The 27,106-nt window shown below is 33.2% G+C and overlaps 1 pseudogene; it reads right to left on the bottom strand.

The window, feature by feature from the left end:
• The window catches only part of LOC110110218, a 40,023-nt pseudogene extending 30,184 nt beyond the window's left edge, over positions 1-9,839 (bottom strand).
• Positions 9,840-27,106: the final 17,267 nt, after the last annotated feature.

The following is a 27,106-nucleotide window of genomic DNA, read 5'->3' as shown; positions in this document are numbered from 1 at the left end:
AACTTGTGATTGCGCACATAACAGATTTTTCCTAACTAATAGTTGCTTTGGTAAATACAACCATAAGCTTGCATTTAATTCTTTAATTCTAAGGGTTATCCTCCATGATCTAAACCATAAAACCATTATCTTTTATTGTCACTATGATGAGTACTATTGGATTTTTAACTATTTAATCCTTTAACTCTTTTCTTCTTATTTCATTTCAGATGGCCATTTCTCACACAATAGCAACAACATCAAATTTTATCCCACTACATGGGGTCGTCGACATGAATTCCTTTTCTCCATTGTGTCATGTTAAGGAATTTTTATTCGGTGGGGACTCCGGACATAACTCTATGTTCAGAATCCAGTAAAACCGTGCCAGGTGTGACCCGACAACCCCACTACGCGACTCGATGAAAAAATAAAAATTAGCGTGTTCTTTCCAACATCCAGCATGGCCCGACGACCCAGCCCGACACATAGGAGAAAATTAAAAAACAAATGCAACAATATCTAGGATTTTTTATGATGGCGGACTATTTTCCACACTTAAAACAGGTTTTCTCCTCGGAGAAAACTGAGAAAGAGAAGAGAGGATGCTATGAAGATTGATACCGGTTCGGAGGACGTTGAATATTGTGAGGACATGAAAGGCGTTACGTAAGAGATGCAAAATGTCCTGGAAGAAGTACCGCAGCAAACTACGGAAGATAAGTCAAAGATATTATCGGTAAATATAATACATCGAAGAGGTTTTACTCTTTTTCTTGAAGAAGCTAGAGTTTTGTTTATTTTTTTAAGGTTTGTCATTTAAATCCCCTTAAACATGTGAATGCTTACTTGGAAGGTTGAAATACATTTTTGTTGTGTAATATCGCTCATGTGAGCCGCCACATTGTACAGCTAGGTACCGCTAGGTATCGATGCTGTGTACCGGTGGGTACCGTTGGTGTGTTTTTTTTTTTCATGTTCAAATTGAAGTGTTTAATAAGTTTTTCTTGTTTACAGGGTATTTATAACTGTAAGAATAAAGCATATGAGATGTATTATCATTATGGTCATAATGTTAGTTTTTGTGTTCGCAAAAAAACATCACAGTTACTGGCCTAATTTGAGAAGAATAAGATTCAAGGACTTTATCTGTTTGAGCTGGATTTAAGAAGAGTATTGACTTAAATTCCAAATCAAAATATAGAAAATCGAATACCAGGAACGGGTGTCCGGCTATTATTAAATTTTTAGCGGACCTAGATGGAGTATGGACGGTGCAAAAATGCATAGAGAGCCACAATCACGAATTAGCTAGACGTGAAAATCAATATCTTCTAAGATTATGTAGAAATATTAGTGATAAGAAAGCATCCGTTCTTAAATCAATCACAGAAGCTGAGATAAGAACCGTTGATGCATTTAAATACCTAACCATAGGTTGTGCCAATGACACATTAACAAGAAGGCATCGTCCAAGGTGTGGTGCTTCAATAGCAACAACAAAGTTGGAGGCATTTTGTATAGATGTTTAAGTGTGATTCGGAGGAGTTTGAGAGAACCTGGGCTAAAATGAGCAATGAAGAGGACCTCCACAACCATGACTGGTTGAATAAGCTTTACAGAATAAGGAAGAAATGATCTACAACATTCAATAAGAGTTATTTTAACGTTGGTATTCTTTCAACACAGCATAGAGAATTCACTAACATGGTGTGCCATGACATTTTTAAGCCAACAAATTGTATAACTGATTATTTTCTAGGCTTAGAGAATGTGATAAAGACTTTGCATCAAAATGAATAGGATGAAGATTTCAAATGCAGCCAGTCCAAAACTGTACCTTTAATTTAAAGTAATCCAATACTAAAGCAAGTTGTTCGGTTTTATTCACGAAAATGGTATTCATTTTTTGAGGAGTTCTTATAGGGTGTGGGTGTAATGTGCATAAATCATGACTTAAGTGACTCATCAACATTTTTTGTCAAAACCATTGAGAAAATTGATCGGTCGCACCATTGGACTATTCATTTTGATGCAAATGAGGGTTGCAGCTATAGGAAGTTAAACATGATGAGATTACTATATTCTCACTATATGAGAGTAATAAGGCAATTAGATATAATTAATATTCCTTTCAAATACCTATTTCTAAGATGGCCAGGTAGAGTTAGAAAAAACATTTATGCCGGTCGAGCGTTCACATATATGAGAAATAAAGTGACCCCATCTCATGAGAGATTAGGAGGTATGATATTCATAAATCATCTTAGCAGATTTGCATATCAAATTAGCATACATGAACAAGGAAATGAGGAAGCAGAACAGTACATGTTAGCTGCAATGACTGACATAGCTAAAAATGTCGACTTGATATTGGATGGCAAGAAAAAGAATCACAGGTTTATTACGAATACAGGTGGGTCAAAAAAATTGAAAGACTCACTCAAGTGCAGGCCTAAAGGCATCTCTAATGCAAGGTTGAAGGGCCATTGGGAGAATAAAAAGTATACGAAAAAAAAACTGAGGAACAAGCTACTCCATCAACTGAACAATGTACACCAATGGAACCAATTAGTGAGCTTATGTTTGCAAACATACCAGAATGCTTTACAGATGAGTATGCTCTCGATTGACCAACCAGTTAGCTGCCCTTAAATTTGTAAGAAAGATGATTGGAATAATTAAATCAAATAAACATGATTGATTTATGATTATTTCAATTTGTAATTGTTAATTGTACTAATTGTTACTCTTACTCTTTAATTTTTCAGCTATTAAATATCATTCTTATTTGTTAATTCATTGTATAGAGTAATTGTTTGTTGTACCAATTATTACTCATACTCTTTACTTTACCAATTGTCAACAATAATTCGGTACCGCTAGGTATTAGTAAGTACTGCTCCATACCGCTCGATACCACCCTATATCGTCAGCTTCTATTTACTCGGTATCGATCGATACCGCTGTGTAAGATTGTGTACCTATCATTAACGATAGGTAGTTGCGGTAGTTGATCTATTAACTTTGGTTTGTTGTAATATTTAAAGTTAGTAGTTGTGGCAGTTCAACTATTTAAGACGGGTTGTTGTGATATTACTATGATTAGTTGTACTTATCAGCTATATAAGTTGTGTTAGCTTTGTTATTCAAGATATTTTGATTATGGTCTATAAACTGTTTTGGTCAGATGTATTTAAGAACATTGCCACTATTAGGATGTATGAATGTATGGCAAAGTATTTTAAAGGTTCGCTTGAGCAATAAGCTAAGGGAAATAAAATATAAAGATGTTGTGTACATACATGGAAAGAACATTATGATTATGTGGTTGAAGGGTCATGGAGAGAGGCGATGGCTATTGAGGCCAACATAACAGGAATTTTTCTAAATGCAGAAGGATGGCAATGTGTGGAAAGTAAAGTTTTTTAGAAATATCATCACCTAGCTAGTGCTCACTTTCTTCAACAGCATCATTATGAGCTAACATGTCCTAAAGGCGAAGCAGCCTATTCAAATTATGTTGATAGGTCACCTTGTTATCTATAAAATGTAATTCTTTATCATCCTTGGGGTCCAGCTAAAGATGTATTTATATTAGACCTGTATAAGCAAATACTGAAGAAGCATTTGCATAGAGATAAGCGAAAGAAGTTCCTAAACATGGGTGATTGGCAAAATTTACAGTTTGAGTTGATGACAACATTTTGATGTTATCCTATTCAAACTCAACTCCAACAACATGTTCGCCATTTACTTAAGAGGTAGTTTTGTGTGATGTTATTATGTACATATAATAAATGACAAAGATGTTTTCCCCACTTCAGAACTTATGAATAAAGAGTCGTATTACGAACAAAGTATGTATAAACAACAAAATAATAATAACAGAAAATATATGTACAAATTTTGATGGATAAGTCCGGAATCAATTTTGCCTCATTATTTTATCATTGCACATAGAATTGTGTATGTGCGTTTGGCTCTGTATTTAGGCATTTCATCTTGCCAATGTATTAGTTCTTCCCACTTGACAACATGAGGCAGGATAGCAATTTCCATATATTTATAAACAAACATCCTGCAATCAACGCTGTTTTTCTGGGTTGGAATACCATTAGCAACATTGAGTGGCCAATTCCGTATGTCACCTTCAAAAAAATCTCGTGTTTCTTCATACAAATGATTTATCTGCACAGAATGTTAAGCACTTGTATTTAATTATGTCCACTTTACATTTGATATGTTAGTATATATGAATTTTCCCTTACAACTTCTGGAAGCACGGCCCTATGAGTCGGGTTAGACAAAGAATCGAAGAAAAGCCAAACTAAACTTTTCAAATTTGCTACCATAAGTGTCCAATGTGATTTCTCCGACACTGGCATCAGTAGGAAATTGGCAGCCTAACCCAATTCCTTAGTGACATGGGAAACATTTTGTTTGTTATCGTACTTATATAATGAAGAACCCCGGAGTGGAACATATTGAAAAGATTTTATATTAACTTACACAGATTTATTAAAGAAAAAGTTTAATAATTCATAGCGTATTCAATGAAGGATAGAAACAAAAATTAATGGTTGATAAAGGCCAGGACGTATTTTGTTCTTCTCAGCTAGCAATATGGTGAAGGCATCTATGTGATTGTTATTGAGGTACTGGCCCAGTAAAAGTTCATCAATTTGATTTCTAAAAATTTGGACGTTCCTAACAGAATAAATCATGTCACCCCTACAAAATAAAAAAGTTCAGTAGTAGATAATTTACACAAGGGTACCATCGGGTACCCAGAGGTACCTAGATATCGGTACCGAGTGGTAACCAACGGTACCGAGTGATACCCATCGGTACCGAGTAGTACCACGATATCGGTACCAAGTGGTACCCATCAGTATCGCGTGGTACCCATCGGTATCGAGTGGTACCTAGATATCTGTACCAAGTGACACTCATTGGTATTGAGTGGTACCCAGAAGTACCAAGTGATACCCAGAAGTACTGAGCGGTACTTAACGATACCGAGTGAGACCAAACTGTAAATAAAATATACATGTTGCAAAATAATTCAAACTTATTTATCATTACACTTCTGAAGACAGTTGTCGATGAACATTCGCATATCTTGACATATCATCGCCCACCCATTGATAATCTATTTGAGCAGCTACTGGTGTGGGTTCGGGTGATTTTAAGGTATCAACGTCAATTATAATAGAACCAGCAATAATTGCCAATCTTTCCATAGGAGTAAGCCTTACAACTGCTTTAGGCTTCTGATCACCACTTCGTCGCACCCTTCGTTCTATACCGGTGCTACATGTTGAAGCAAGGCCCTCATCCCCTTCATCATGCCCCTCACCGTTCAGTGCAAAACGTATTGGTCCTCCTTCAGTACATCAAATATGTTAGCGTCCTTCAGTGTATCATGCCTAACTAAGCTTTCATCGACATTAACCTCGAGATTAGGCATAGGAGCCTTCTTCTTATCTGTAATGCCCTTGAAGAAGATTTTGCTTCCTCTTCGATGTTTACAGCTTTAAATACTGGAAAGTTCTCGAACCAAACCTTCTCCATAGCATCATATCTCCCATCCTTCTGTCGATATTTAAATACATGGTGTTCTACTGCAGTGACTCGCCACTCAATCAGAGTAGATGTCGACTCAACATGTGCTAACCTTCTTTGAAGAATTTTGTTTTGAGCCATGATCTTGCTGAGGGCTTCCTCAATGCTATGACGGAATGGTTCAGCAGGGGGAGAAGGTTGTTGTTGTCTAGGATACCTGGGAGGGTTGGGGAAGCTTGGTGGGTTGGGAGGTTTGAATGGGCTGGGGGTTTCGAGGGAGTGGATGAGCTAGAAGGTGAATAAACAACTTGGCAAGGTTTGCGCACGGTGATTTGTAATTTGGAAAAAGTTTGAGGTGAAGTGAATGTTTGATCAGGGGATTCATATGAATGTTGAGGGGGAGAAGTATCTAATAATGTCCTCTCCTCACTGGTTATTCCATCAAAACAAAGGAATATTTATACATCTTGGAGACCTTCAAATAAATTAGAAGCCTCTGCTTCGCTATACATTATATCACAACCCCCAACAAAAAAAAAATGCGGTCTTGATTAAGAATACATAGGTGCGTGTACTGTCGTATGCTCAAGAAACCATATCTACAAGAAAAAAGAAGGTTGCCAGCCAAAAAAGTAATATTGTGGAATCAAGCTCACATCTAAAACGTTGTATGTACTCACAATTAAAATATGTACAAAGCCATTCGTGTATCCGAGTGGTTGGCCTTTCGTAAACTTCTTCGTAATTGCATCGAACTCACCTACAAGGAAATCTCTAATCGACTCTGGCCAGTTGTAAGATAAAAACTAATCTGCATTACGAGTTACACCAAGAATAGTAGCTAGTGTTCGATAATTACTGAGAGGGAAGAAAATGTTGAACAATAAGTAAATGATGAATTTCTTCACAAGCTCGCTAAGTGGAGTTGAGTTGCTAGACTAAGCACCTCCTTTATATCATTTGTGGATTTCCCGGTGATTCGGGCACTTCCTAAGTCGACATGATTTCCTCTATTTGGTAGGTCTAAGATCAGAAAAACTTCATCAACAGTGAATGCTAACCTCTGCTCCTTGATGATGAAGCATTGCTTCTTTATATCCCAGAATAAAAACAACTTGTAAACTAGCAGAACCTTTTGAATAAAGCGGAGCATCACTAGAAATTGATGTAGTTGAACTTGTGTCAGTCTATCCACAAAATCTTGGCTAAATGTTTCAACCAAGTAATCACATACTTTACTGAATGTTGAAGATCTGCAATGGAAATTAATCTTTGGAACATATTCCTACAAAGTTAGTTGTAGTTGATCAGCAAAAAGTACCCAGCGGTACCCACCAAAAGTACGCAGATGCGATACCCATCAAATACCAATTGGTACCACACCGGTGAACACCGGTACACACAGGTACAAACCGATACCTACAGGTACACACTGGTACCAACTATAGAATATACAAAAAAACCCTAAACCATAAACATGATATTTACATAACGAATATAACTTATCCTAGTAACAAAAAATCGATGTTAGCCGTGCCTTCTGTTTTTGCAACGAACAAAGAGGTACCTAGATGGGTTACCCAGTGGAACACACCGGTGAACACCAGTACTTATAGGTACAAATCGGTACCTACAAGTACACACCGGTACCCACTGGTACATAATATACAAAAAAAATCTAATCATAAACCATAAATGTGACATTTACATAATGAATATAAGTTATCCTGGTATCAAAAAACTTACCTTAGCCATTTCTTTTGTTTATGCAATTAAAATCTGGAGTAAACGGAAGGAGCTTCAGACGAAGTTGAAGATCGCCTGCAAAATTTTGAAGCTGAAATGACGCGGTTAATTTTGCAAAATTGAAACGCCGCAGTCAATTTTGAAAAACTAAAACGACAAGGTAAAAACTAATTTTTCGCGTCTGATCCGGGTCGGGTCGTTCGGTCGTCAGGCCGCGTAGTAACTGGGAAAAATGTGCTAAATAGAAACGGCGGGGTCGTCGGGTCACACGTGATGCGATTTTACGAGATTTCGAACGTAGAGCTACACCCATAGTCTGCATCGAATAAAAATTCTATGTTAAAAGTTAAATTCTCATTTAAATGTAATAAAAAAGATCATTTCTAATATTTCATAATCAAGACTTTTTATGTCTACCTCTACCTTTCTTAATATAAGCAAAATCTAATTCAACTATTCTCCTAACAAGCTCATCGGCAAGCTGACATTTTATGTAATCAAATCATCTAAGGAGACTCTTTCTAATCTTATCTACCAGTAGAGCTACTCTAATCTTTTCACGTATATGCTTGTTTCGCATTATCTGTAAGAATAAAGCAACTCATCCACCTAAGCATCCTTATCTTTCAACACTTAACTTAATTTTAGATGGACATTCACATAGGGATTAATTGGCTAACCCATGTGTCATGACAACCTGTAATGAGTTATTAGGGGCAGCATTTATTGTGGCCCTCCAAACCCTATAAATAAAGGGTAAAGATACATACTTGAGATATTATGGATCTTTGTAAATTTTCTAGTACTTTGAGACTTGAGATTGCTTATTTTCCATTTCTCTTTTTCAAAATTTTTCTCATATTACCAGAAAAAATATCGCTCTTCATACTACCTTAAGGGGCTGTTTGGTAGCAGGATTTAGGCCGGATTTGAGGCGGATTTGAGCGAAATCCAGCCAAACGGCCTAAAATGCAAAACCAAATCTCACGGCAAGTGAAATCTGGGATTTCAGAAATCCTGTATTTTGTGGGATTTACGAAATCCAACGGGATTTAAGAAATCCAGGCGTTAGAGTAAGAGTCCCTTGGATAAATCCTGCTTTATAGTCAAACAGTCACATAAGATTTAACTGGATTTATCATAAATGTTACCAAACAGTTTTCAGGATTTAACCCCTAAGGATTTCGGAAATCCGGGATTTGGAGGATTTACGAAATCCTACTTAAATGAAATCCTATGTTCTACCAAACAGCCCCTAAAACCCACTCGCTCCTTCAGCGTTCATCTCAACATAACTTGATGGTAAGGTCATGTGTCAATTATGGATGAAATGGGATCCAACAAAAATAATAATGGAGCATTATTTAACAGAATTCGAAAGAAGAAGATAAGAGATTACTAATATGGTGGGTTTTCATTCACAAAAACTTCTAAATCCCCAAATTCTACAAAATGCAACGAAAGAGGCTCAAAGATTTGACAGGATCTAAGAATTGGTAACCGGACAGTTCTCAGGATTTACACTATCATGATTAAATAAATCCTACTTGAACAGGGTTTATCAAATCCGAATTTGATAAGTCCTACTCTGAACCAAGCAGACATTAAAAAGAGTTGAAATAAGTTTCTGCAAGTCAGTCAGAAAAAGATACTTTTCTAAATATTCTAACATGTCCAAATGTTAAGCAATCAATCGAATAACAAACAAATTTGTTTAGTGCCCTGAGTTGATGCTGCTGTCATATTTTTAGATAAGTGAACGGATAGGCACACTACTTGGCAACAGCAAATGTGCGGCAAAGAAACGGATCGGATTGACGTGGGTATCCATCAAGCCAAGGCCACCATTGTTCAAAATGCTTAACATGGGAATGACTATCGGAGGGAGTAAGCCAAATAAGAAATGAATTTTCTTTTTCAAAGATGATTGGTGCTGCGAAATCCGTAACCTATGAAGAGAAACAAAAACAAGCAACAACGAAGGGAGCAAGAGGAAAAGTAGGCACCAGGTCGTGAAGAACTTAATCGACTGGGCAAGCGTGAACCACCAGAGCAGAGATCAACGGGTAATTATGAAAGACTGATGAAGAATTGAATGACAAAGATGACGAAGGCGTTGAAGAGGCGCCAGTGTCGGCCATGCGGACCATACCCGCTTCGGATCTCCCTCTTTGCTCTATAAGGTAAGCTATAACGATGCAAACTGAAAAGAAATGGAAATGCTGCCGTCGTCTTCAACCAGAAAAAAACAAATCTTTACATCGCATATCTTCATCGAACTCGTCGAAAGAGATTTAGGAGCAGTCTATAATCATCTCTCTCGGATCGTCTTGCGGAGATCGATACGCTTTGGCCACGCCAATGGCGTAGAGTTTTCTTGTACGCAAGAGAATTGAAACTTTCAACAAGTCAGTCATAATCTAGAGAGTTCTTAGCCAAGTCATCTCAATTCTATTGTTAGCTGTTGCGATTAATTTCAGGTTTAAAAATCTCTTTCACAAATATTTCTTGTACGCAAGAGGATTGAAACTTACTATACGCAGAAACTGGAGTTCTTAGCCAAGCCGTCATCTCATTTCATTATTAACGGTTGCAATTAATTTCATTTTTCTAAACAAGTTTAGGTGAAAAAAATATATATGTTTGTTTAACAAATATCTAATTTTATTAAAATAACCTTGTGTTCCTGAAACAGATAATATACATTTCTATCAAAAAATAAAAAATCTTCCTGAGTTCTTGGCTTGCATGTCTAATCAAAGGCATTTTTAAATCTTATAAATATAAGGTTTTACCCAAAAAAAAAAAAAAAGATTTTACATGTATACAATAAATCATCTAAAAATTATATTAACAAGTTATTCATAATTTAGTTAACTTATGAGATTACAAGGAATTTAAAATAATGCTTTATACTTTAAATTTATTAACTTATGAGATTCATTTACTTTATGAATTGTACAATATACTCTCATATATTCAAATAGTCCGTGAGTCATAGCAAGTATACTCGTACTCTATGGACCCACTAAGTGAACTCATCCTAGGAATTGCCAGGACCTCACCCAACAAGATACCGAAAGGGAAGTTGCCCTTCATGAGTAGGTCAAGGATTCTCATGGGCCACTCAACTTATCACTCACCCTCTAGCAATGAATATCCATAGGACCCACTTGTCATTATCTATGGTAGACTTTTGTCAACCATTATATCAATTATAAGAAAGAATTCATCCAAGAGGTTCCAGCTCACTCAACATAACAACCATCCATAGAGCTTGTCATCCTTGCAATATGATCATACTAGCCTCCTACTTGAAGGAAACTCGAAGCTCCACCAAAAGTCACCAACATCCTCTTGATATCAGTCAGCTACAACTGTTTTGACTCAACGCTTGCCAACATACTTGCCTATAGCTACTCTCCCTCGAGCACTCGACATTATTGAATGCATCCCTAGCAAGATTCTCAACATTTAAAAAAAAAAAAAAGTGATTTACTATCAAGCCAGTCAAGGCATGACATGTATCTAATGCAGTCTGTACTAAGAGTCATTTTTTTATGCATTTTTATTGATGTAGTCTTTCATGTCGCTCTTTTATAAAGGTTCAAGAGGATTATTTTGTATCTTTTTTTCATTTTTGCATTTATTAACACTTTCATTATAAATATTCAATTTAGTGGGTTACTCTCCCTCTTTATTCTCACATGGGCTTTTAGTTCATACTCTTAGAGCTACTGTGCTAGTAACGTCAAGTATTACCGAACATCAATAAAGGTGTAGTGAGCATGGCTTAATTTTCATTACTATAAGGCAAGCCCAACATGACAAGAAAAACAATCCAAACCTTCAATGAATATGGAGAACCCCAATTACACTACTCTTAAAAACATCATGAGATGGAAGAAAGATTGAAAAAAATATCTAAGATGCCCTGGGAGGCTACTTAGGTGCGTGTATAGAGAAAGTATTCTCGAGGAATCATTTAATTTGGTAGCTTACAACAAGAGGCAAGACAATAGGGAACTGACCTCCACACTAATTTTAGATTCAATCCACATAGTGACAAGTGATAACATGTACAAACTACCTACTTAGGATGTTAGAAGAATTGAACCATAACTAAACAATGTCTTCTCTAGGGAGATAGTAGAGGTTAGGTCATCTCCCAAGTTCAAGGAAGTGCATTTAGAGTCCTACAGGGATAATACTGAAAAAGTGGATCATGTCACCACTTTTGAATCAATGAACTCAAAGTTGGACATTGATAATGCACTCAAGTGCAGGAAATTTACAATGCCCTCGAGTGTCAATTGTTCTTGATGACACTCAAGAAATCAATTCAAAAATGATTTACTAGCCTACTAGTGGAAGTCATCACCTCATTTTAAGAGTTTAAGAGAATGTTTGAGTCACATTTTGCTAGTGCCCATAAGCCTTAGAAGATTTGATAGGCTCTCTTCAAGATGAGTTGAGAATCATGATAGTCATTAAGGAGCTTCGTTATATGGCTCCAAAGGGAGATTCTATACCTAAACTATTTAAAGCCTATGGTGGCCTAGGCCACTTTAACCCAAGGATTGAGGAAAGGTCCGATCGTTATGCACTCAGCCTGTATTAGCTAATGACGCATATTAAATTATTGGAGCTCGCTAACATCCATGTTAATATTTTTGAATAAACTAGATTGGGTGAGTCCTCAACACCCTCTCTCTTATAAGAACTTGCTCCCCAAAGAGATTGAAATCAAGAGCAAGATTAAAGAATAATTCACCCCAGGGAGAGAAGAGACAAATGACCCAACACTATATTAGATCATGAATTCATTAAGGATTATAAGGCCACCCATACTAAGGGTGGAAGAACTACCTCATACCTTTTTCCCCTACCACGAAGAAGTCCCATAAATTGCCCTACTAATCCCACTTACACCCCGTTTAGGGTATCCATGGTTGAGCTGGTTAACACCATCCAAAATATGGATTTCTTTATATTCTTATAACCTATAAAGGTAAGCGCACACACACCAAGGGCACATTTAGTTACTACGCCTTCCATCAAGAAAACATCCATGAAAAGGAGTGTCATCACCTTAAATGATTGATGGAGAAACTCATCAAGGCTAACAAGTTGAAGGAGTTTATATTGGTTGATCCTGGCTAGTGCGTAGGTAAGACCCCCATGGAGAGTAGTGGAAATAAGCCTATACTTTCTCCATCTACATAACTAGAGTACTACCTGCCATAATGGTGGGAGAGTGAGCAAAGTCACTAGAAACTGCTAAAAAGGATGAAGGTTGGGTTGTGAATTCACCATCCACATCATGAGCTCTAGTGGTAGATTTTATCCTTATTACTTTTGGATAATCAAATAAGTACACATGAGGGAATTCCCATAATGATCTTATGGTCATTACTGCCTTACTTAACAACTACCAAATAAACATTATTCTAATTAACATAAGGAGTATTATTAATATTTTTTTCAAATTTATATTTGAGAGAATGAATGTCTACTCTCACCTACAATAGGTCCCCTAGATGATTTATTTATAGAACATACAGATTTAGAAGGGGTACTCTCCCTACTATATATTGAGGGTGAGTAGGACCACTAATATACTATAATGGCAAATTTCATCATCTTAATGCCCTAACCACTTCCATTATTATCTTTTGTAGCCCCCTATTAGAAAATTTTAGGGCTTTGGTTTCAACTAATCATGTGGATGTTAAATTCCCTACTTGAGGAAAGGAAATCATAGTAAGGGGTTTCCTCAATCAATCATGCACTTTTTATCATTAAGATATAGGGAATGTAGAAACTTTCCCAAAAGCAATCTTACAGCTCAACATGAAGTGAGTTCCGTGTTGAATACTATGAAAGTAGTTAAAGAAGTTATGGAGGGTGAGTTGGCGAGAACCCTAATGTGGATAAAATTAATTGTGCCAAATGATTCGATTATATTTCTCTAATCAAATCTATCATGTTAAATTATATTATCTCAAAAGATAGACTAATATTTCACTATCGATTCAAAAATAAAAAAGCAATTGTTTTTTATAATCAAACTTAGCATAAGGAATATAATATTCATCCCGAAGAATAAAAATGATGTTCACTTATCATTTAAAAAATGGAATAAACCAATGATAAAACTTTAAACTATCTTGAAAGATTTTCCCTTACTTAACAAACTAAACTATGGTTAATTTTTTTAACTAGGTCCTAGGTTCCTTATAAAATTAAGTCCCATAGTCAACTATATTACATTACAAGTCTTGAGAAAAATCTTATTTAAAGTAGAGACTTGTCTTTTTAGATTTACAATGCTCAAATAAAAAAATTAGATTTCCTCAATTTACTAATCGAGAAAGGAACAAAGCATTAACATTTATTAATTGAGTCAAAGGAAGAAAGATAGAGAGTGTTAAAGATTTTGGATAGCTAGATACACTATAACCTATACTAATATTTAACTTTACTATTTAGGAAAGGATTTAGTTTTATTTTGAGTTCATAGTTTTTTTAGAAGATTAGATAACTCTTCTTGGGAGAAGAATAGAGTGTTTATGCAATATGGTCTTACGTTTATGTGGAGTGGACAGCTAGCTAACTACCTAAAAAAACATACTTTCAAGATCTAATGCATATAAGGTAGATAACTATTCTTTATTTGGGATTAAAGATTTAGGTTTACATTTTAATCAGGAATTCAAAATATGTCTAGAGTTCATATGCACCTAACTAATATAATTTGATGCTACTTTACCTTAGACACTAAATCTACCAATAAGTTTCTAAATTTATTCTTATTCAAAATTTTATAAAAAAATCCAACATCTTAACTGTCTTAAAACTATAGTGAATAGTTTGGCAACCTCGTATGAAATAGACCCCTTACTTTGTTATTAGCTTATGTATCGTGTTAGTGAACGTTACAAAAAAATAAAATGCATGCATGTATAGGTAAAGGTGTTCGAGTGTACGGTACCAAACTGTATTGTCCTATGTCTAACATATATGTCCTTATAAATGAACAAACACAAACACATCCAAAATCAATAAAATAATATACCCTATAATGCAATTAATTTCCCATCCCACATATATGTATAAATGATATATGAAACAATGTAAAAAAGATTCTTTAATTTATATTTATGAATGAAAGTAAAGTACAACCCAGGGTTTGTTGTAAAAGAAAAGGTAGTCAGATACCACTATAATAAGCCTAGATTTCTACACCTATGAACAATATATATTTAAATGTTATTACTTATATAGTCTTCATACATTCTAGCTCTTGGATCTTCTATAGACTTCCATAAAGACAATGTTGCTAAAAAAAAGAGAAATCATTCCTTTTTTGGAAATTACAAGTGTTTGTAAGCAATCATATTTAAAATCTTTACAAGTCTTTATATTTGCAACTTGATCTAAATATACAAAGATCTACAATTTACATTTGCATTGACTCTTTATATTTACATTTATTCTATCTACATTCTACATTGACTTTTACAATAAAGAAAATGCTTGACTATGACTAGACTAGTGCAAGTGTGTCTTACAAGCTAGTAAAGTAAAGGTGTAATGCAATAAAGTAAAGTGCAATTTAGAAAATAAACATGTATGAAATTTAGAGTATAAGAAAGCAAACATACAAAACAAGGACACCCTACATGTAAAGTACCAAATCATAATAAAACACAACAAAAGAACCTAGCCCAAAATTAGGCTATAGTTAGTTGCCAAAGCAAACCATCTAAAGTGTATTTGCAATCTAAGCATCACAATAAGCAATAACTGAAATCATTGTTGCCTTAACTCCTCAATTATCCATTCCACGGGCACTAACGCCTCTGGCCTTAAGCTCCTATTCACAGGTTCAGATTATGACTTGAAAAATGCGGGCAAAGAGGAATGTTAGGAGGTGATTTTGTTAGAGAAGTCATCACAGATCTTCCCATTGCAATGGGTCATTGAGTAAACCCTTTACAAAAATTGGCATATATCTTGCTCCATTTCCAGGCACTTGGCCATCAAAATTTCATTTTGAAGAATGAGAAGTGGACAACTTAGCAGTTCCTCCGTGCTGCTAGGGAGCTGCAGCCCCCGATCTAGTGTTCCCTTTTATCAGCTTGGGCGTAGCCCTAACTGCCCGTCTTCCTCATTGGAGATCCCGATCATTCTCGTAAATATTAGGTCTTATGTTCCCTTCGTCGGGTAATTTCTCTTCCTCTTCCCTAATCATCATTTTTCTCTCTATTTTCTCCCTTTAAGCTGGCATGGCTGCTCATCTCTTGAGTGACCCTAGTTTTTTGGTTGTGAAACATAAATCACAATATTTTTATGATGTGTTATCCGGTGAGTCACCCTCACTGGAGTTTCCTTCGCTCAAACCTTTTTCCTGCCATGGCTTGCCTGCTTTGTTGATTTCTGAGGAAGAAATGTGCTCACTTGTTGCTCCGTTTGAATTTTCTTTAGTTGGAAAGTTTCCCGCTCACCATCTACCACTGGATTCCATTCAAAAATTTTTCTTAATCTTAAACTGATAGGTGAGTTTTCTGTTACTTTGTTGAATCCTAAGAATATTTTAATTATGTTAAGAAATGATTTGAATTATTGCTGGGTGTTTTCCCATCGTTCTTATTTTATTGGTAGAAGGCTTAAAACATAACTTGCTAAGTATTAGTTAACTTTATGATAAGGATTTTAACATTAAAATTTTCTTTTACAAGCTATATTATAAGCCAAAATAAAGTTGATGTATTACATGGAGATAGGGTAAATAATATTTACATGCTTGATTTAAATTATGTTAAATCTTATAATGCTTTTTGTCTAATAACTATCGCTGATGAATCTTAGTTATAGCATAAAAAAAGACTTTGTTATGAAAGCATAAAAACTCTTAGGAAGATTACCCAAAAGGAACTGGTTAGAGGCATATCCAAATTAACTTCACTAATAATCACTTGTATGATGTGTGTCACTTAGGGAAACAAGTCAAGTCCTCCTTTCATTCAACTAAAGATCCTAGAACTAGCAAACTCTTAGAAGTCCTTCACATAGATCTCTTTGGACCTAGTAGCACTATAAGTCTAGGAGGAAAAGTTTTTGGTCATGTGATTATTGATAATTATTCATGGTTCACTTGGATTAGATTCTTATCACATAAAAGTGAATCATTTGATGACTTTAGAATTTTTTTCTACTTAGATTCAAAGGAAGCTAGGTTGTGAAATTTTTTTAATTCATAGTGATCATGGATGAAAATTTAAAAATGAAAATTTTAAAGTTTTATGTAAAGAGGAAGGGATAGATCACAACTTTTTAGCTTGAGGACCCCTCAATAGAATATGGTTGCCGAAAGAAATAATAGAACTTTGGTAGAATCCACTAGAGCCAAGTTGGTTGAATATTTGCTTCCTAAATATTTTTTGGCTAAAGTGGTCAATACAACCTATTATGTTTTGAATAAAGTGAACATTAGATATAAGTTGAATAAGAAACCCTATGAACTTTAAGGATAGGACACCCAACCTCTTACATTTACATGTCTATGGATACAAAGTGTTCATTCATAATAATTAAAAATTTGTGTAGGTTATTAGACTTAATAGAACTGTCCTAAGGCTAACTAAGAGGGGGGTGAATTGGTAATTTACAAATTCTCTAGGATTTTAGAAAATTATTTTAAAAAAATCTACTCAATGATCCTAAAGTATGTGGTTGTTTATAGAAATAGATTTTTACAAAATATTTTTCAACCACTGTAATAATAAATTTTGAAAAATAAAAATATAGTAAAAAGTAAAAGAACAGAATAACACCAAGTTTATAATGATTTGGTCCAACTAGACCTATGTCCACTCTCTGGAGACACCTTCTCTGGGTATTACACTAAACACAAGTGACTCTCCTTTTGCTCTCGCAGCAAGGCGAAGAAGCCCTCACAAAATCTCTCTTCCACCAACAAGGTGTGACAGACAACCATCATCATTTTTCAGGCCTCCTGGTGAAGGCAGAGTAACGTCATCCTTTTTCAGCCTCATGGTGAAGGCAGAGTATCGTCATTCTTTTTCACCCTCCAAGTGAAGGCAGAGTACTATCGTCCTTTTTCATCCTCCTAGTGAAGGTAGAGTACCGTCATCCTTTTTTACCCTCCTAGTGAAGGCAGAGTACCCTATCTACTTTGGAGATCTTCTTTCAAGAGTCTTCAAAAAAGTAGGATAGAGTTTTGAAAAATAACTAAGAGATCCTCATATTTGAGCAACCATATGAATCCTTAATAATTTCCTCTTATAGTATCTCTCACTCTATACTCCCAAACACTCTCCCAAATCACTCTCTTTTTTACTCTAAAGAAAAATTTGCAACAAATAGATTTTTAAGATAGTTTCTATTACTCATTATATAGAAAACACATAGAAAACATCCATAAATTAAATTTTCAAAGTGAAAATGAGTCAGATCATATAGTAAGATCATGGATCGTCTGTATGAATGGTTTAAAAATAATGGGAAAATTTGGTACGAGCACTGTTTTGTACACTATTAGTCATCTATATGATTTTCAGATCATCTATAAGAATAGTTAAAGTTCATCTAGATGAACTAGTATGAAGCTTGTTTGGTACAATATTTAGATTATATATACAAAAAGTTAAAATTTGTTTGAATGATCTAGAATGAAGCTTATTTTGTACATCGTCAATCATTTGTATAATATTTAAATAGTTTATACAAACAATTAAAATTTGTCATGACAATCTAGTACAAAGCTTATTTTATATAATGTTATTCATCTATACGAATTGACATAGTACAATATGAATAGGGAAAAAAATTTATCAATTTCTATTTATCTCTTGCCCCCATTATATGTGTGCATAGTTACCCAATTATAATCACACTCTCTTAGACTCAAGAAAATAAAACTACTGACTTCATTATATGAAATCCTATTATACTCTATCTTGAATTCTTCAATAATTTGAAGTATAATTTTCCTGAAATATTAGTACAAACAAAACAAACATAAATATATTCAATATATGTTAGGAGAAACAGTAACCATAATAATAATATTTTATTATCATCAAAAAATCACATTACACAAAACTCAATCTCGAATATTAAGTTGCAACAATCTTTCTCTTTTTGATGATGATAAAAAAGCTATTGTCTAAATTAATGTTAAAGATCATTTTTCTCCTAAGCTCCCCCTCAATGAATACTCAATTAAAAATAAGAGATTTCTATAAAACTTAAGACCAAAACAAATTCCAAAATAAAAAAAAGAATTGATAAAATAAATAAATAAATAAAACACACATAATAAACACACACAATTATTTCAATCAATCAAACAAATAATAAATAATGATAACAAACACATATGATTAATTCAATCAATCAAACAAATAATAAACAATGACTCCCCCTTTTAATAATAGCAAAAAGGAAGTACCTCTTAAAAAAGTAAGTTACTACTAACAAATCTAATATATGATGAATAAGAAGATTTTAAACTATTTGCAAAGACAGCATTAACGTCCTTATGCAAGAAAGAAAGTCTCATATTTTAAATCAAAGAAATTTTAAGATAAGAAAAATCAACTAGGTTAATTATTCATTCTTGACCTATCAAATAAAATAATTATTATAAAAATGATGAATTAAAGATAAATTAGCTTGCAATTCAATAGTGGAGATTATTTTTATTTGTATGGATTTGTGTAAGAAATAGAGAGATAAAGGAAACAACTGTATGATACTTTTTATTGGTGACATTGCACATCATTTCAAAATTTGGCACGCTTTGAGCATCTTTTAGTTTGGGCTAATTTTGTGCCTCTTTTTATTTTTGATGAACATTGCACGTCTTTTAAACTTGTGGCACATTTTATGCATCTTTTCAAGCTTGAATCACTTTATGCATCTTTTTACATTTTTAGTCTTTTCAATATCAGTAAATCTTAAAAAAAAATCCAATAATTAACAAAAATAAACACATTGAGTAAGAAATAAAAAAAAAATATGACATCTCTTTTAGAATAATTATAGTTAAATAATATTTATTTATAAGAATATTAAAATGATCTTCTAATCTACATATAATTATAGTTAAATTTAAAAATATGAGAAATAAAATTTTGCCATAAAATTAAATTGTAGAGCAAAATATTTTAAAAGTTCATTCCATAGATCAACTATATTTGATTAGTTTATAGAAACTCAAAACAATTCAAAAGGATTAAATTCAAAACAAGACAAATATCATTCCATTTCCCTTAGAAAAAACAAACTTAAGATGCAAATGCAAATATAGCTAAAATAATAATACAAACATTCAAATGTCATCATATAAAAGACTAAAAATAAAAACATATAACAAATATAATAGAAAATGAAAACTAATATGCTAGAGGATCTTGATTTGGAGGAGACCAAGGAGGGGTGAACATCGTAAAGTAACTATTAATAGTAGCTACTTAAGTATTGACCGAGTCAAAATATCCTCTGATTCAGCCCAGATCTTCATTATATATGGCATCCTGCTAGTCTAGGCAAGTTTCAATATGATTAAATCGTTGATCAAAGTGAGACTCAAGTCAATCAAATCGCTGGACCATTTCTTGATAGAAATGCTGCTTAGGTTTAGGAGTAGGTGTAGATGCAGGTGCTCGTGTCTCTTTTTCTCCTCCCATCTCATCTTTTTCATCCTGCTGATCCTGGTAAAAAAGAGAATGAAAAGAAGAATCGATAAAGTAGATTGACAAATTGTTTGGGGGTTCAGGATGAATTAGATTGCACTTCTTCTCAAGGATATAAGCAATTAGATGTCCTAAAGCCACATTCTTCTTCCTTTTAGTAGAAGGATGTCTAATATCTATTAATTTATTAATGTAGTCTAGAATTAACTGAGCTTCATCAATTGGAGTATTCGACATTATACGATAAGTGACTATAGAAAGTAAAGGAGTAAGGTTTATATGATCACCATCTATATGTTAGGAGAAACAATAACCATAATAATAATATTTTATTTTCATCAAAAAATCACATTACATAAAACTCAATCTTGAATTCTAAGTTGCAACAATCTTCCCCTTTTTAATGATGACAAATTAGCTATTTTCTAAATTAATGTTAAAGATCATTTTTCTCCTAAGCCCCCCTCAATGAATACTCAATTAAAAATAAGAGATTTCTATAAAACATAAGACCAAAACAAATTCCAAAACCAAAAAAGAATTAAAAAAAGTGGTTTGGTCAAATCTTGCCCTACGTCTACTCCTCAGGGTACCCTCCAAGTATTGCACTAAACTCAGTGTCTCTCCTTTAGCCCCCATAGGTAGGCAGAGAAGTCTTTACAAAATTACTTCCACCTTCCCCGATGCGGCGGAGTAGCCAGATCCTTTGACACCAAATAGATCTTCTTCTTCCCAAAACTTTGCTCAAGATGAGCCTTAAATTCAATGGTACTAAGGTGCAAGCTTGCTGGAGCAATCGTGTGAAACCCTCTCCACACTCCCTTGAAACCCCCTCCAAGGATTTTATCCCTCTCTTAAACTCCACCCTTTCCTCTATCCCTTTTAAGCTCTCTCTTCAAATTTTCTCTAGAAGAACAAAGCTTCAATGGCTGCCAAAGATACTTATCAAGTGCCTTGACAAAGCTTAAATAAAGGGCTTTTAAAAATCCTAAAAATTAGTCTTGGTAGTAAAAATCATCTAGGGCGATCGCGGGATCGTCCTGTACGATGCGCTTAGAAATCATCCTGGATGATCTCAGGATCGTCCAGTACGATGTGTAGAATTTGACATGATAGTTCAGGATGATATCTGGATAGCCTAGGACAATCAGTACAAATTTGTATAGATCATCCAGGATGGTATTATGGATTGTCCGGGATGATTAGAAGAAAAATTATGGTATTTCATCTTGCACGATTTAGGCAAATCAAGTATGTTGGCAAACATCGTCCTGTATGATATACAAATTATTTAGGATGATCGGATTGCAAAATTTAACCACTATTAATCCCCTAATTACATGATCAATTTAGACATGATTTGTATTAATCTTTCGGGATGATTAGAACAAAATTTAAATCTTAAATCCTTGCCTAAATTATTATTGGTGGCTATTTTTCAAGATCATAAAGGATCATCCTGGACGATCCAAATTCATCCAATACTATTAGTTCAAAACTTGAACTTCTGGTTTTGACTAGATCTCACTTCCCTGAGTGTTTATGTGCATGATCACCAAGCAAGCACACTCCCTTACAGGACTTGACTAAAGAAATAAAAATTACATCAATGAATATTTTAGACCCTTTACAACATAACATTATTCAACCCAATCTTGAGCTCTAATTTTTTATTTGATGTTGCATGGTATTCCTGAAATGTTAGTATACACATAAATAAATATAGAATAAAAAATATTATGAGATATAAAGATCTTTGTTATCATCAAAGACATAAAACTCGTAAGCTTGAGTCGCAAAAATCTTCCCCTTTTTTATGATGGCAAATATTATTGGTGAAGTTATAAACTAAAAGTATTTTCTCCTAAACTCCCCCTCACTAATATAAAAATTTTAAAAACAGGGATAAACAAAACTTTACTTTTTTTTGTTTTTTATTTATTTATTTTAAAATAAAGCAAGTAAAACAAAATAAATAACTAAAACAAATACAAAAAATAGTACGTTACAGTACATTCTCCTACTTTAACATTATCAAAAAGAGGAGGGGAATAAACAATCAGAATAATAAAAAAATAATTAAAAAATAAAACGATTCCTAATCTGGTAAAGAAAAAAAATTAAATATTCTTGAAATGAGAAAGTTACCTCTCGATTTTATTCAAAACCTTAGTAAGGAATGTAATGACAACACATAACCCAGAAAGGTTAGAAATTCATAATTTTTTAATCCAAGCTCAAGTTCTTTTAAAGGCTAAAAATTTTTTTAATCCAATATCTAAATTAAGGAACAAAATAGAAAAAGATATACTAATTTTTTCAAAACTCATTTCATAAAATCTATCTAATAGAAGATTACTGCAAAAATTGATAAATCACGAATCATGATTTTCAGGCTCAAGTATCAAAAATATCAATTGATAAAAAGGTTTTCTTAAGATTTAAGAAGTACAAGAAAGGTAAACTTACTTTTTATGGGATTATTTTATGCCTCTTATCAGTTATTTGGTGCACTTTGCATATCTTTTAATTTTTGATACTCTTTATTTATCTTTCTCAATTTGGCGTCATTGTGCATCTTTTGATTTGGCGTCATTGGCCACTTCTTTTTAATCAAATATGCTACCTTTTTATAATTTTAAAAACTAAATCAAACTCATTCTTTTGAAAATATGAACGACTTGATTAAAAAAATTATGAGGTGGATTTAACAACTTGCAAAAGAGCTCTATGTGATAGACAAAATGTAGGAAGATGAAAAAGTTCAATTTTAGAATTCAATTTGTAATATGATAAAGATTTTGAATCAAAAGTAAAAAAAACCTTTTTAAGAAAGAGATAGAAAGACAAAATTAAGAGTTTCCTTTCTTTGACTATTTTTAGAGAAGTCAACCACAACTTACATAAGAATTCAAGAAAAATAAAAGGTAGACTTTTCATTTTTAGAAAAAATGATTTGATTTTCTAAAGTATATATGAAACCAAAAAGATAATATGAGTGTGTTGATCAGAGAAAACTTTACAAAAATAAGTATAAAAACTAATTTAAAATTTTAACGCAATAACAAAAGCAAAGAAAAAACTAAATCCAAATAAAACACTGAAAATAAACATAAATTTAGAAAATAAATAAAAACATAACAAATATAAAAAATATGCATCACAAAAAAATAAACACACAAAAAGGCTTTAAATATCATCTTGCTCATGGTCTGATGATTCAGAAGCTAGGCCTGCCTAGGAAATTTTTTGCTTTTCAATTTTAGTCCTTTTTAAGATTTGCTTAGCTTTATCCTTTTTTTTTGTAGGAAGAGTTCTCAAATTAGAGCACTGATTTTTCATATGTCCAGATTTCTTACATCCAAAGCAAATAACGTCCGAAGAAATCTTAACATTCTTACCATTTTTACCTTTATTCCACTTTTGTTGATGCTTATGCTTGTGTTTAGTGGGCTTTTTAATTTGCTTATTAAGTCATCACTTTTGTCACCAACTAAGCCACTTTTTTCCATGTCTTTAGCTTTTAGCACTATTATTTCACCTGCATCACAAAAGTCTTTGACCCAAACTTTGCTCGTAGGCAATGAGTGAGCCAATCAAATTATCAATAGAATATTTATTCAAATTTTTTTATTCTCAAATAGCAACAACTTTGACATCAAACTTATTAAGTAGAGAATGTAGAATTTTAAAGACTTTATTAAGGTTTGAAAATTTTTTACCTAAAGTATATAATGATTTCACAATTTGAATAATCCTAGTATATATGTTTAAGAACGTCTTATAAGGTTTCATGCAAAATAATTCAAAGTCATTCATTAAAAAGTTCAACATAGATTTCTTGATCTCATTATTGCCTTCGTATATAGTGTGTAATTTATCCCAAATTTCTTTACCAGTAGTGCACGTGGATACTAACATACAATCTTCATAATTTAAAGCACAAAAAAGATTTAGCATTCAATTGAGCATTGATTTGTTCTTCCCTACTCCATTGATTAAAATGAATATCAGTTTAATTCCATCTATTATATGTGATGGTACATAATAACTAGTTAAAATCATTTGCTATATTTGATAATCAATTGATTGCAAGAAAGCATACATGCGAATTTTCTAAAAATCAAAAGTAATATTTTCAAATAAAGGTGGTCGGGTGATTGAATAACCTTCCACAATATTGCGATTATATAAATTTGCCATTAATTGAAATTCAAAAAGTTTTTAAACTTAATTTTATAAATCCTGCTCTGATAAAACTTGAAAGTTCATTAAAGATGTTAGGCCCTTATAAACTAGTCCCAAGGCTAACAAAGGGGGGAGTGAACTAGTATCGCGGCTAACCAAGAGGGGGGTGAATTGGTATTTTAAAAATTTCTTCAACCATAAACACAAATACAATCAAACCATGATTCACCACAAGAAAACATAGTGCAGAAATTAAATGTGAAAGTAATAATAAAAGAAAGAATACACCATATTTATAGTGGTTCGGTCAAACCTTGATCTACGTCCACTCCTCGGAGGCACCCTCCAAGTATTGCACTAAACTCAGTGTCTCTCCTTTAGCCCCCACAGCTTGGTGAAGAAGCCTTTACAAAATTTCTTCCACCTTCCCCAGTATGGAGTAGCTGGGTTCATTGACACCAAAGAATTCTTCTTCTCCCCATAACTTCTCTCAAGACGAGCCTTGAATCCGATGGTACTAAGGTGCAACCTTGCTAGAGAAACCATGTGAAACCCTCTCCACACTTTCTTGAAATCTCCTCCAAGGATCTTCTCCCTCTCTCAAACTCCACCCTTTCCTCTCTGCCTTTCAAGCTCTCTCTTCAAGTTTTCTCCATAAGAATAAAACTTCAATGGCTGCCAAAGACACTTATCAAGTTCCTTGATAAAGCTTAAATAGAGGGCATTGAAAAACCCTAAAAATTAATCTTAGCGATAAAAATTATCCAGGACGATCACAGGATCGTCCTATATAATGTGCCAAAAAATCATCTTGGACGATCTCAGGATCGTCCAGTATGATGTGCAGAATTTGACCTGATAGTCCCGGACGATATCAGGATAGTCCAGGATGTTCAGTATAAATTTGTACAGATCGTCTAGGATGATATTATGGATCGTCCGGGATGATTAGAAGAAAATTTATGGTATTTTGTCTTGCACAATTTAAGAAAATCAAGTATGTCGGCAAACATCATTATGTATAATATACAGATCATCCAGGACGATCAGATTGAAAAATTTAACAATAATTAATCCCCTAATTACATGATCAATTTAGGCATGATTTGTATTGATAGTCCAAGATGATCAAGATTGTCCGGGATAATTAGAACAAAATTTAAATCTTAAATCCTTGCATAAATTATCATTGGTGGCTATTTTCCAAGATCATAAAGGATCATCCTAGATGATCCAAAATCATCCTGTACGATTAGTTCAAAACTTAAACTTCTGGTTTTGACTAGATCTCAATTCCCTGAGTGTTTGTGTGTATGTTCACCAAGCAAGTATACTCCCTTACAGGACTTGACTCAAGAAAAAAAATGACATCAATGAATATTATAGACCCTTTATAACATAATATTATTCAACCTAATCTTGAGCTCTAATTCTTTGTTTAATGTTGCATGGTATTCGTGAAATTTTAGTATACACACAAACAAATATAGAATAAAAATTATTATAAGATATAAAAATGTTTATTATCATCAAAAATATAAAACTTATGAGCTCGAGTCGCAATAGAGTCATCTTTTCTTCAAAGTAACACTGATACGCTTCTTTATTTTCTCTAGAAAGAAAATTTCCATCTGGTTGATTGGATCGAGATGAAGAACCCTAGAATATCTAGCACACTTGCTACTGCTTGCCATTTTCTAAAAGATTGAGCACAAGAAAGTTTGAAAGCGAAGGAATGATGAAAAATTCATGGAATGCCCTTCAATTTAAAGAAATCAAGAACATTAATACAATACGACATGAGGTTCATATGTACGATTATAAGTTCATACTGGACAAAACTGTTTTCATACATACAAATAGAAACTATAAAAATAGTTAATGTGATGAAATAACTTTTCGTAAAGCATAATTCTCGAGGAGTCGTATCGTAAAACTTTTTGACCAAATTGATCATACAGATGAACATGTGTTAGTCTAAAATGATTAGTAATAATTTTTTTACAAAATAATTAATATTGTCCACATGCCAACTGGCAACTGGATTGTACAGACGAAATTTCATTTCATATGTACGATCTTTGAAAATAATTGTCATTAAAAAACTCATCCCATATGAACTTATGAAAATTAACTTTTTTTATAGATAATGATGTCATCGTATAGTATGATATGCATACAAAAATCTTTTTTTTTTATTACTCAACTCAGGAAAAATATCATGATCAGTCTATTGAATTCGTACAATAGAAAAGTGGTTTATACAATATGAATGGAAAAGTAACTTAAGATATGATAAACAAAACTCTTTTTCAAAAAGAAATCACCCAAGATCCACGAGATCTAAAGATGAAAATAAAAATAATACAAATAGAAAATAAGCAAAAAATAGAGGAACAATCAAACATCAATAAAATACAAATAAAGAACAAACCATAAACATCAACATACCTGAAATCAATTATAAATCAAATTTACAGAAATATAATTTTTAAGCATGAATATCAATCACACCTAATCTGGTTCCTAAGATGCTAAATGTTTCATAAGCTAGTGATTTTCTGAAAATACTACAAGTTGATTATCAGTACTTACATGATGTAGCTCATTTCTCCTTTACTGATATGGTCTCTATTGAAGTGATGCCTTATGTCTATATGCTTAGTTTTGGAGTGTTGAATAGGATTCTTTGAAATGTATATGATACTTATATTATCATAGTAAGTTGGAATAGTACCAATTAAAAATCCTAAATTAGTAAGTTATTATTATAACTAAAGAACCTGTATCACATAACTACCTAATGCTATGCATTATGCTTTAGCAGTAGAAAGGACTATTGAATTCTATTTTCTACTAGACTAGGAAACTAAAGAATTTTTATAAATTGACAATTTTTA

Source organism: Dendrobium catenatum, unplaced genomic scaffold (assembly GCF_001605985.2).
Source record: "Dendrobium catenatum unplaced genomic scaffold, ASM160598v2 fragScaff_scaffold_1446, whole genome shotgun sequence".
Taxonomy (NCBI): Eukaryota; Viridiplantae; Streptophyta; class Magnoliopsida; order Asparagales; family Orchidaceae; genus Dendrobium; species Dendrobium catenatum.
The sequence above is the reverse complement of the archived record's forward strand: the minus strand, read 5'-3'. Positions and strand labels throughout refer to the sequence as shown.